This window comes from Heloderma suspectum, chromosome 1 (genome assembly GCF_057233095.1).
Source record: "Heloderma suspectum isolate Gila_16-S chromosome 1, 16-S_ref, whole genome shotgun sequence".
Lineage (NCBI taxonomy): Eukaryota > Metazoa > Chordata > Lepidosauria > Squamata > Helodermatidae > Heloderma > Heloderma suspectum.
Window position 1 is genome coordinate 70,325,099 of NC_139458.1, and position 9,549 is coordinate 70,334,647.

The following is a 9,549-nucleotide window of genomic DNA, read 5'->3' on the forward strand; positions in this document are numbered from 1 at the left end:
CGTAAGAGTCTTCTCCAGCACCACAGTTCGAAAGCATCAATTCTTCGGCGCTCAGCCTTCCTTATAGTCCAGCTCTCACAGCCATACATTACTACTGGGAAAACCATAGCTTTGATTAGACGGACCTTTGTCGGCAAGGTGATGTCTCTGCTTCTTACTATGCTGTCTAGGTTGGCCATAGCTTTCCTCCCAAGGAGCAAGCGTCTTTTAATTTCATGGCTACAGTCACCGTCTGCGGTGATCTTGGAGCCCAGGAAAGTAAAATCTGTCACTGCTTCCATTTCTTCCCCTTCTATATGCCAGGAAGTGATGGGGCCAGATGCCATGATCTTCGTTTTTTTAATGTTGAGTTTCAAACCAGCTTTTGCACTCTCCTCTTTCACTCTCAACAAGAGGCTCTTGAGATCCTCTTCGCTTTCTGCCATTAGGGTGGTGTCGTCTGCATATCGGAGGTTGTTGATAATTCTCCTGGCAATCTTAATTCCAACCTCTGATTCATCCAACCCGTCGTTTCTCCTGATGTTATATAATATAAAAGAACATAAACAAACAAGGAACTCATAGTGTTTGTAACAAAAATCATGACTCTTTAATTTTTTTTCAAAAAGAACACCTCCCTACTAGCCTGTCTCAAGTGTTCAGGGTCTTACAGAGAGGAGAAAGTAAGCTTCCTCCACACTGCATTTTGGTAGCTGCCTAAAATGGTAGCCACTCCCTATCTCACTCCTTTACTGAGCATGTGCGGGAATATTCCCACTCAACATTTTTAAAGAAAAATATACTAGTGGGTTACACCTGCATTCAAGGCTTCTTTCAAGTTCTTAATCAAAGCCAGGCAATGGGTGTGGTCCTCTTGACCTCCTGTTGGTGCTTGCTTCTGCTGTTTATGTTGCAAAGCCATAACTCTGACAGCTCCCTTAATACCTTCTGTTGCTGCTAGCTGAGATCTGATTTTAGCTTCCTTTTGTCCTGTCTGTCTTAACTCTTCTTTAATCTCCTCTGTTTCTCTTACTAGACTCACATTCTATAACTTGCTGCCATTCATGAGTTCCTCATTCCCTTTTTGCAGCCATCCACACTTCTCCTATTCTCCTTTTGCAGATTTAGGCACTCTTCTTCCTCCTCCTTCTGTAGGTGGGGAGAGCAATCCTGTGCTCTCTAGATAGCGTCTGGGGGACATAGGATATTTCAGACTCCCGGATCTAAGGTCAAAGATGGCGCTCCTGCTCCCTCTCAGCTGGCCCGGAAAAAACTGCACCGGCTGACTCTACGAGCTCGCAAACATGAGTTTGTAGAGGGGTGAAAGGGGTATGTGCCGCAGGGAGGGGAGGAGAGTGGGGATGCGGGGATATGAGCTACCCCCAGCCGTCCCTAGCCTCCTTCCCTCCCCCTCCTTGAAGCCTCTGCTAGATGGGTGAAAATGCCCGTGTAGCTAAAATGCAGAAGCTCTGCATTGGATACTAGTTCAGAGGCTTCCAAGTACCCAGGACGGATCCAGTAGGATTGCACCCTCCAACACTCTTCTTCCTTCTCCTTCTCTAACTTTAGGCATTCTGCTTTATCCTTTTGTAACTTTTTAGGCATTCTTTCTTTTGTAATTTTTGGCATTCTTCTTTTTCTTTTTGTAGCTTTAAGCATTCTTCTTTTCTTTCAAGCTTCTCTTGGACCTTTTTAAACTCTTCCATCACTTGTTCCAGACCCAGACACCCTAACCATATACATGCACTCAGCTGGTTCTTGCATCCCAGCTTTAGCCATCTTTCACAGCAGAAGAGCTCAAAGAGTTTGCTTGCACAACCTTCCTGAAGAAGGAAAGATAAAGGGTGTGGCTTCCATGGATTACATCCTGCACTTTCACAAATTTGCCACAATTTAGAATCAGGTGGATCTGTGGCAAGGGGAAATTCCCCTTCATCCACAGCATTTCCTATGCTGGGTGGCTTTGCTTTGTTCTTGAAAACATGTTTAAGCATTTTGCCATGCTTTCATTGACCTTTAAGACCCAAGTAATGATATTCTCAGAAACTGGCACTTTGCCAGGTAAAACCACCAGGCAGACAGTGACTGCGTTCGCACGATACGACAAGCAGGGTGGCTTGTGTGTGGGCAACAAGCCACCCTAACAACCCATGGCTTGTGCTTGGGGTTGTTGAACCCACAATGAGTTGGTGTGTTATCCAAACATGGCACTGCCAACCCATCGTGGATTGCAGGCATTGGGCAATGAACCGCTCAGCAAGAGTGACAGAAACTCCTGCCGCTCTTCCCGAACACGGCTGCAATCCCACTTTGTGATCGCAGCCAAGCTGCCTCAGGCACCCCCTGCCAGTGACCGCTCCTCCAACTGTGCCCAAATGGCACTTTGGAGAGGGTGTCACAGGCTGCCCAGGTTTAAAAAAATGTTTTGCTCATCCCTACATTTGTGCAAAATGGGGCTCCCCACCTGTCAAGACGGAAAAGGGCTCAAGATCACCCGCTTAGCAAGGTGGGGTTTCAAATGTTGCCCCAACCCTTGGGGGTACCCCCCTTCTAGTCCACCCCTCCCCAACCTGGCGGGCAACTCTTTTCCATAGAAAAGTGCATGCACACACCCATTAATCACAGTAATCATATTTAGTTTGACAGCTGAAACATACAAGGCTGCAGACAAAGCAAGCCTATATTTTATTAACAGTCAGAGTTGCGCGTGCGCGCACACACACACACACACACACACACACCAACAGAAAGAAAAAAACGGAGGATGTTTGCACACATCATTGGGGCAATTTTTAAAAAGTTATTTTGGCCCTGTTTTGTGCAAATGTGGGGACAAACTTTTTTTTTAAAGCTCCGAACGTGACCAGGGTCGTGACTGGAGAGGGGATGGAGGACTTTGTGGCAGACAAGGCTGGGTTCTGCCTCCAAGTCCCCTGGAATACTGGGTGGAGCCAGGTGGAAGACCGAGGGGGAAGGAGCGGGAGAACAATCCACGGTTAGAATAATCCATGGTAAACCCAACTGTCTGTTGGGCTCACCGTGGGATGTTCAAACAACAACACACAGCGTGGCTCATTCTGCAGGGTGGGTTGTCGTGTCATGTGAACTCATCTCTGTTCCTTCTTTTCTTCACCTCCCCTTTTAAGAGGGGGAAAGAGAGAAAACAAATTCTGCTGACTAAACCACACTGTACAATTTGGGCCCTGTTGCTTCGGGGAAAAGGAAAGAAAAAGAGCAGAGGGAATTTGCTTTCCCTTTTTCTCAACTCAGCTCACAAACGAGCTCCAGGTATTGGTTTACTTTCCCCCTACATACTGGGGTGCACAGCTGGAGGAGGAGGAGGAAGACAACGGTGATAAAGAAGAGGGAAAATCCATTAAAACAAAAATGAACTTGAGGACCTGATCCAGATAAAAGTTAGAATTGAGTGCCTGAAAACCAGAGACTGGCAGCTTCCAGCACCTTGGGACTCTTTTCTTCCCCTTAGGCCAAAATTTCAAAACTAGTGGTTGTGAAAGAAAAAGGAGGAAGGGAGAACCAAAAACAATTTTCCTCTGGCCAACTAAGCTTAACTGTGACCCTATGTGTCAAAGGTTTGGAGAAAAAGCCAATGGAAACTATCTGGGATTTGATTCAACTGGCTGTGCTCTCCCACCAAATCTCAACCTAGGAAAACCAAAGTAGGGCCCTTTGGACCAAATCTGAGTAATTCCAGCTCACAAGTCTTAAGGGCTAATATGTCCAGGAAACTCTTGGGGTATGTGTGTGTGTGTGACCAGTTCTCTCAGTTCAATTTCTTACTCCGGCAGAACACAGGACCAAACGGGACAATGACCTAGCATCCCTATTCCAATCACAGATTCTCAGACAGCAGGGTATTGCAACTCAAGAAAGGTCTATATACTGATCTCCATGCTGGTCCCACAAGATCCTGAAACAATGCCAGACATTACAGCAGGAATCTCTCAGTAAAGGCAAAAACTGACTCGAAGAAAAATTAAATTTACAACTTTCCTCCTTCAAAACATCCAATGACTTATTCAGGCTGCAATCCCATGCACATTCACCCAGGAGCAAGTCTCACTAAACTCAGGACATGAACAAGACCGCAATTTTAATTTCTTTAGATAGCATCACTGTAAAACCAGCAGGTGGGGCAATAATTCCCCCACTTTTCCCCCAAAGGTTGCTGTTGTTTCAGTAGAGTAGGGCTCTTTGGGCAGTATCCAATGTTAGTCCTACATAGAGTAGACCCACTGAAATGCTAGTCAGGACTAACCTAAGTCCCATTCATTTCAATGGGTCTACTGTAGATAGCACTAACGCTGGATAATACGCTTTGCTAACAATTCAATTTTATTTACCTACTTACTTACTTACTTACAATATTTGTATACCACTCCATATCGAGAACAGATTTTGGAGCAGTGAACACAAGAGATAAAACAGTAAAAGGATAAAAAAGATTAAAACACCAGATTAAAGTTATGCTATTTTAAAACAGAATACCAATAGAAACTGTGACTGGTCAATTAAGGAATGCTGCCTGGAGTTCAAGCTGTGATGTTAATGCATATTGTAAAAAAAAAAAAATGTTTTTCTCCAAAAAAGTTGTAGCAATCATTTCAGGAGAAGTAACAAAGAAAACAGAAACAAATTAACTCCAAGAACTACACACCAGGCAAACTGTTAAATACATTCACTGTCTGCACTGCCTCATGATCAGCAACAATGTCCAAGCACTCTATGTGGGTGTTCAGACGATCGCAGGGGGTTAAAGAAGCCATCGTGGCTTCTCTTCCCATCCCCGTGCATGCTGTGCACCCCCATCTTTTGCATACTTTCTCGCGCTGCAGCTTGGGTTGGCGTGTCGTCTGAACCCAGCGCACAATGCAGCAGGGATGGCTTTGTACCCACCCTACAACCCCTACTGCACGTCGTGTGTTGTAGGGTGAGTATGAAGACACCCCGCTGTGCTGCACGCCAGGTTCGAAGGATGCACCAACCCGTACTGTAGCATGGGTAATTATGCAAATGACAGGCGCATGCACAAGGGCAGGAGGAGAAGCCATGATGGTTTCTTTACCCAATGATCGTTCGAACCTGGACTATATATATGTGTCCCCGAACCCAGACTATGTGTGTCCTCTCTTGCCCTTCAATTGAAAGGTCTTTTGACTGATCATAGGCTGAACAAATTGATGGCTTCTAATGCCCCTCTTGTCTACAGGGATGGTGATCAGGAACGTCTGCTGTATTAAATCAGCGTGGCAGCTCCGGAGTGGGACTTCAGTGTATATTTCTGGCCTCCAACTGCAGGCAAAGCCGCCTTCCCTTATCTACAGGGCATGGCTGAAACTCCTTACCCTTGTAATGCTTTATGGTACATTCAGTGCTGGGTTCGGTGAGAAAGAAATGAATGGGTAGAGGGAAAAAAGGAATGAACAGACAGCCCCTTTTAAAAGTCAGTATCTGCTCAACTCTCCCCATATGGGCCACCAATGAAAATGAGGTTCCGACTTTGTCCCAATGGGCAGAGCTGACTTACAGCTATTTCGAAGTTCAATATCTTTGAAAATATATTTTAAAACTTAACCAAAAAAACAGTGAATGCCCTTTTAACTTGTTAAACAAGCGAAAACATGCACACAGGATGCTTTAAGATATGAGTGGTTCATAGAGGAAAGTAAATGTGAAAGAACATCATATGCAGAAGGAACATGTGAAACATGCAATGATTACAGAAAAAATACGTTTGTGCCCATGAACGACAAAGCTGTGTGACATGCAAAGATGACACCATGCAAAGTAAACGACAGTTTAATTCTTGCTGAGGCCTAATAGAAAACAGTATCAGAAAATTGTATCAGAAAAACTGGCCTAATAGAAAACCGTATTAGAAAAACTGTATCCGAGCATCCAATGGAATAGCTGTAATGCAGAGAAGCCATAGTAGGCCCAACTAGCAGCAGTTTGAATTGCTGCTTAGCTTCACTTAGGGCACAGTCCTACAGGGTCCAGCCTTGGTGCTTGGAGGCTGACAAATATCCTAGGCAGAGCGGGAGGGACTGCGCCCCTCTGCTCTGCATTTAAGCTAGACGGGTGTTTTCACCTATCTAACAGAGGCTTGGGGGAGGGAGGCTGGAGCAGCCATGGGGTTTGTTGAATGGCTGCTGCCCCGGTCTCCTCCCCTCCCCAGGAATGCCCCCTCCCCCCCCATGAACTCGGGTTCGCAAGCTTGCAGCAGCAGCGGCAGCAAGCGCGTGGCTGTGAGGAGGCGGCGAGCAGTTTCCTGGCTGTGAGCTCAGATCCAGGGAACAGAAATACCCTGTGTCCCCCAGACATCAGACTGCTCCCTCAAACTCCCACCAGTCTAAACTAGTTAAGGGCAATGTTTGAAGCTTTCAACTAGATAGCAGTGTAGTCCAAACTTTTAGAAGAAAGGGAGGAGAAATTGGAAAGGGAAGTGACAGCTACCTCAAGCAAAGATTGGAAGAAGAGGCTTACATGGACTCAGATGTAGATTAGAAGAGACTTCTCCCAGAGTCAAAGGCGTAGGACTCAGCAAATTCCAGATAAGAAAATTAATCCAAGTAGGAATTGAAGAGGATGTTTTAAGATGGAAAAGAAGGGTGAAGTCTGAACCTCACCAGTGAATAAAACAAATGGGGGGGGGGAATGAATCTGTTCTAAGTTACTCAGGAGCCAAACATCTAGCCCCAAAAGCTAGTTCAGAAACAATGGCCAGCTGCAGTCTTAAAAACTGAAGAAGGCACATGGCCTAAGTCAGAAATTCCATGTTCAAAAAGCAAGCAAGCATGCAAGCTATGGCCCCCAAGGCCCCCAAACTAGCACGACTCTGTCAGCAAAAACCAGAGCTATGCATAAAAGAAAAAGCAACTGAAAGAACTGAATGACGTCTCTCTCCTAGGGTTCAGACTCTCTTTGATTCACGGAGGGAGCAATCCTGTGGCCGCTAGTCACTGGCTAGACAACCAAAGGATACATCGGTTTCCAGGATCAGACCTTGGAGCCCATGCTCCAAGGTCAGTTTCCCGAGAACCTACCTTCCCCCCTCTCCTGCACTGCTTCGCAGGCAGCTAGGAATGGCCCTGCGCTCTGTGCATGGAAGAGGAGCACAGAGCAGCGAAAATGGGGCGTTCCGGGGGCATCCAGGGCAGGGAAGGTGGAACTGCCAGCACAACACATCCTATGTGTCAGGAGCTCCCTGGCGGCCTCTTTCAGTAGACTCCAATAACCAACTCAAGACACAGACGAAAGGATTCTTTTCAAAGCTTTAATCCTTTTACAACTTAATGACTCTTTCAGATGCTAATCACCAGTGACTAAAGCAAGGAACAGCAGACTGGCCTAAGCTTCGAATAGGCAGTTGATCCCCATTTGAAAGAGAGACACTTGAAGACCCAGAACTTATGGGCTAGGGAGAGATCCTCCCTCTTTCCCTTGGGTCCATGGGAGGCGGCCGTTGCTTGCACGCCAAATGGGCGCTACGCCTCCTTTCCGCGCCCTCCATCGCTCGTCGCTCTCTGCGTCTGCGTCGAGCATCTAGCAAGCCTCGTTCCCACACTTTCTCACTGCTAGAATCACTATCTAACTCAGGAATGCCGGCAGGAGGAATCTCTGCCAGCTGCTGTGCCTGTGAGCTGGCTCCTCCCCCACGGATAGCTGTTCCTCCTCAGAATCAGAACTGCTCTGGGGCTCTATGGACTCAGTTTCCACCCTGACACTATGCGTCGTCCAGCAGCCTCCCCCCCAGCTCCACCTTCCTGCAGCTAGGCAGCCAAAATCGGCTGTCTAGCTGCAAATGCAGGGTGGCTGAAGCATGGAGGGGATGATCCCCTCTGCTCTTCTCCTGCCCTGCATTGGATAGGCAGTCGCCTCCGAGTTCCCATAGGATTGCGCCCTGACTCCCTTAAATTTGCTTGCCTTCTGATTGTCCTTTTTCTTTCTTTCCAGTTGTCAACTAGAAATTTGGTTTTGGATTGGTGAAAGACATATTGGGTGGGCAGAAACCTGCAAAAACGGTCTTTCCCCAAAGTTAGGCATCTAATGCTACCCTAGGCCTTATCAGGGTATATGGAACATTCTGGACTGATGGAATGGCTTGCTGTGAAGAACAAACATTGTAACTTCTTCTCATACTGGTCCATTGGTACACAGCTTGACCACAGCTTTGTCGGCATGATTGCCTACATCTCAGACTCCAGGCAGTGAAACTTCCTGCCCTCAAGAAAAGACAGGCCTGCTTATGAACCACAGTTTCACTCCCATTCCATGCCGTGGCTTCCTTCTACACCCTCTGTTCCCAGCACTTGAACCCCAAAAGGGATCTGAGTAACATGCCCCACAGTAGATCTCCAGAGGGGCAGCCAGCACCATGCAATGCTTACAGAGCCCAGATTCAGCTCTCTGTGCCTCTTCTTGTCTGTGCCCCACTTGCAAACAGCAGTGTCTCCTTTGTTGCCTTTCACAAGACACCTCAGTTACATCATCTTGCAGTGCTCCCTTTCAGGATCTGCCAGATATTTAGCCCGTTAGCCAGTAATCTCCCTAACAAAAGGGGTATTTGGCAACTGTACAAAGGATAATAAGAGAGTTTCCAGGAGAAGGTATGGTGCTATTCACCCTGTACTAGACCTTCCTAACCTTACAACAATAATCATTTATGGCTATGGTATAATATTGAGGTGCTCTCACCATCTTGGATTCAGGGTATGGGAAGAAAGGGATTAGAGCAAACTCAGGAAACAAGAAAATGAATGGCAGCCATGTTGATAGTAAGGATTATAAGACAACATAAGACTCTATAAATAAGCATTACAAAGGTTTAAAGGATGCTACAGACTAACTGCCTAGTATGGGACTTACTGTACTAAGTGTCATCTTAATGGAGGGTGGAGCAAAGCGTGCTGTCTGTATTGCATGTATGAGGATCCTGGCTCAATTCCCATCCTCTCCCATCAATCAGCAAGGCCAGTTCACACATTCAGTGAATGCAGGGAGGGAGAGAGAGGTTGTCCCCACTGTCCATGACCCCAGCCTCCATGCATTCAGCTGAAAGGGTGCATAGAGTCCTACACGTGCGTATGCTCTGCTAAAGCTAAGGCCCCTGATCATGCAGACAGAGCCTAAGCGCATATAGTTGTATGCATTCAGGCCCCTCTATGCATACCTTCCGCTGAATGGGTGGAGGTTAGGAACAGACACCCCCCCCCCACCCCAAGTATATTCAGTAAATCCATGAACTTATGTAAGATCTCTTTGTTTGAAGGGGCCAAGAGACTATGAAGGCCAATTGTTCCAGCAGCACAAGAAAAGACTATCACCCCCCCCCACCCCCCTGCCCTTCCTGGATCAACTCACACTGTCAAGACCACAGCATGCCACAAGCAGAGGGCAGGAGCGACAGGGTGTACCTGCATAAGGTGCCTGCAGAATGGAGAGATGCAAAAGACTAAGCCAAACCACATGCTCCAGGGCAGGAAGCTTCCCACCCAGCACAAGCCTTTGCAGGCTAGTTTTCACTTTATATGTTGTGCCTGGGCACAG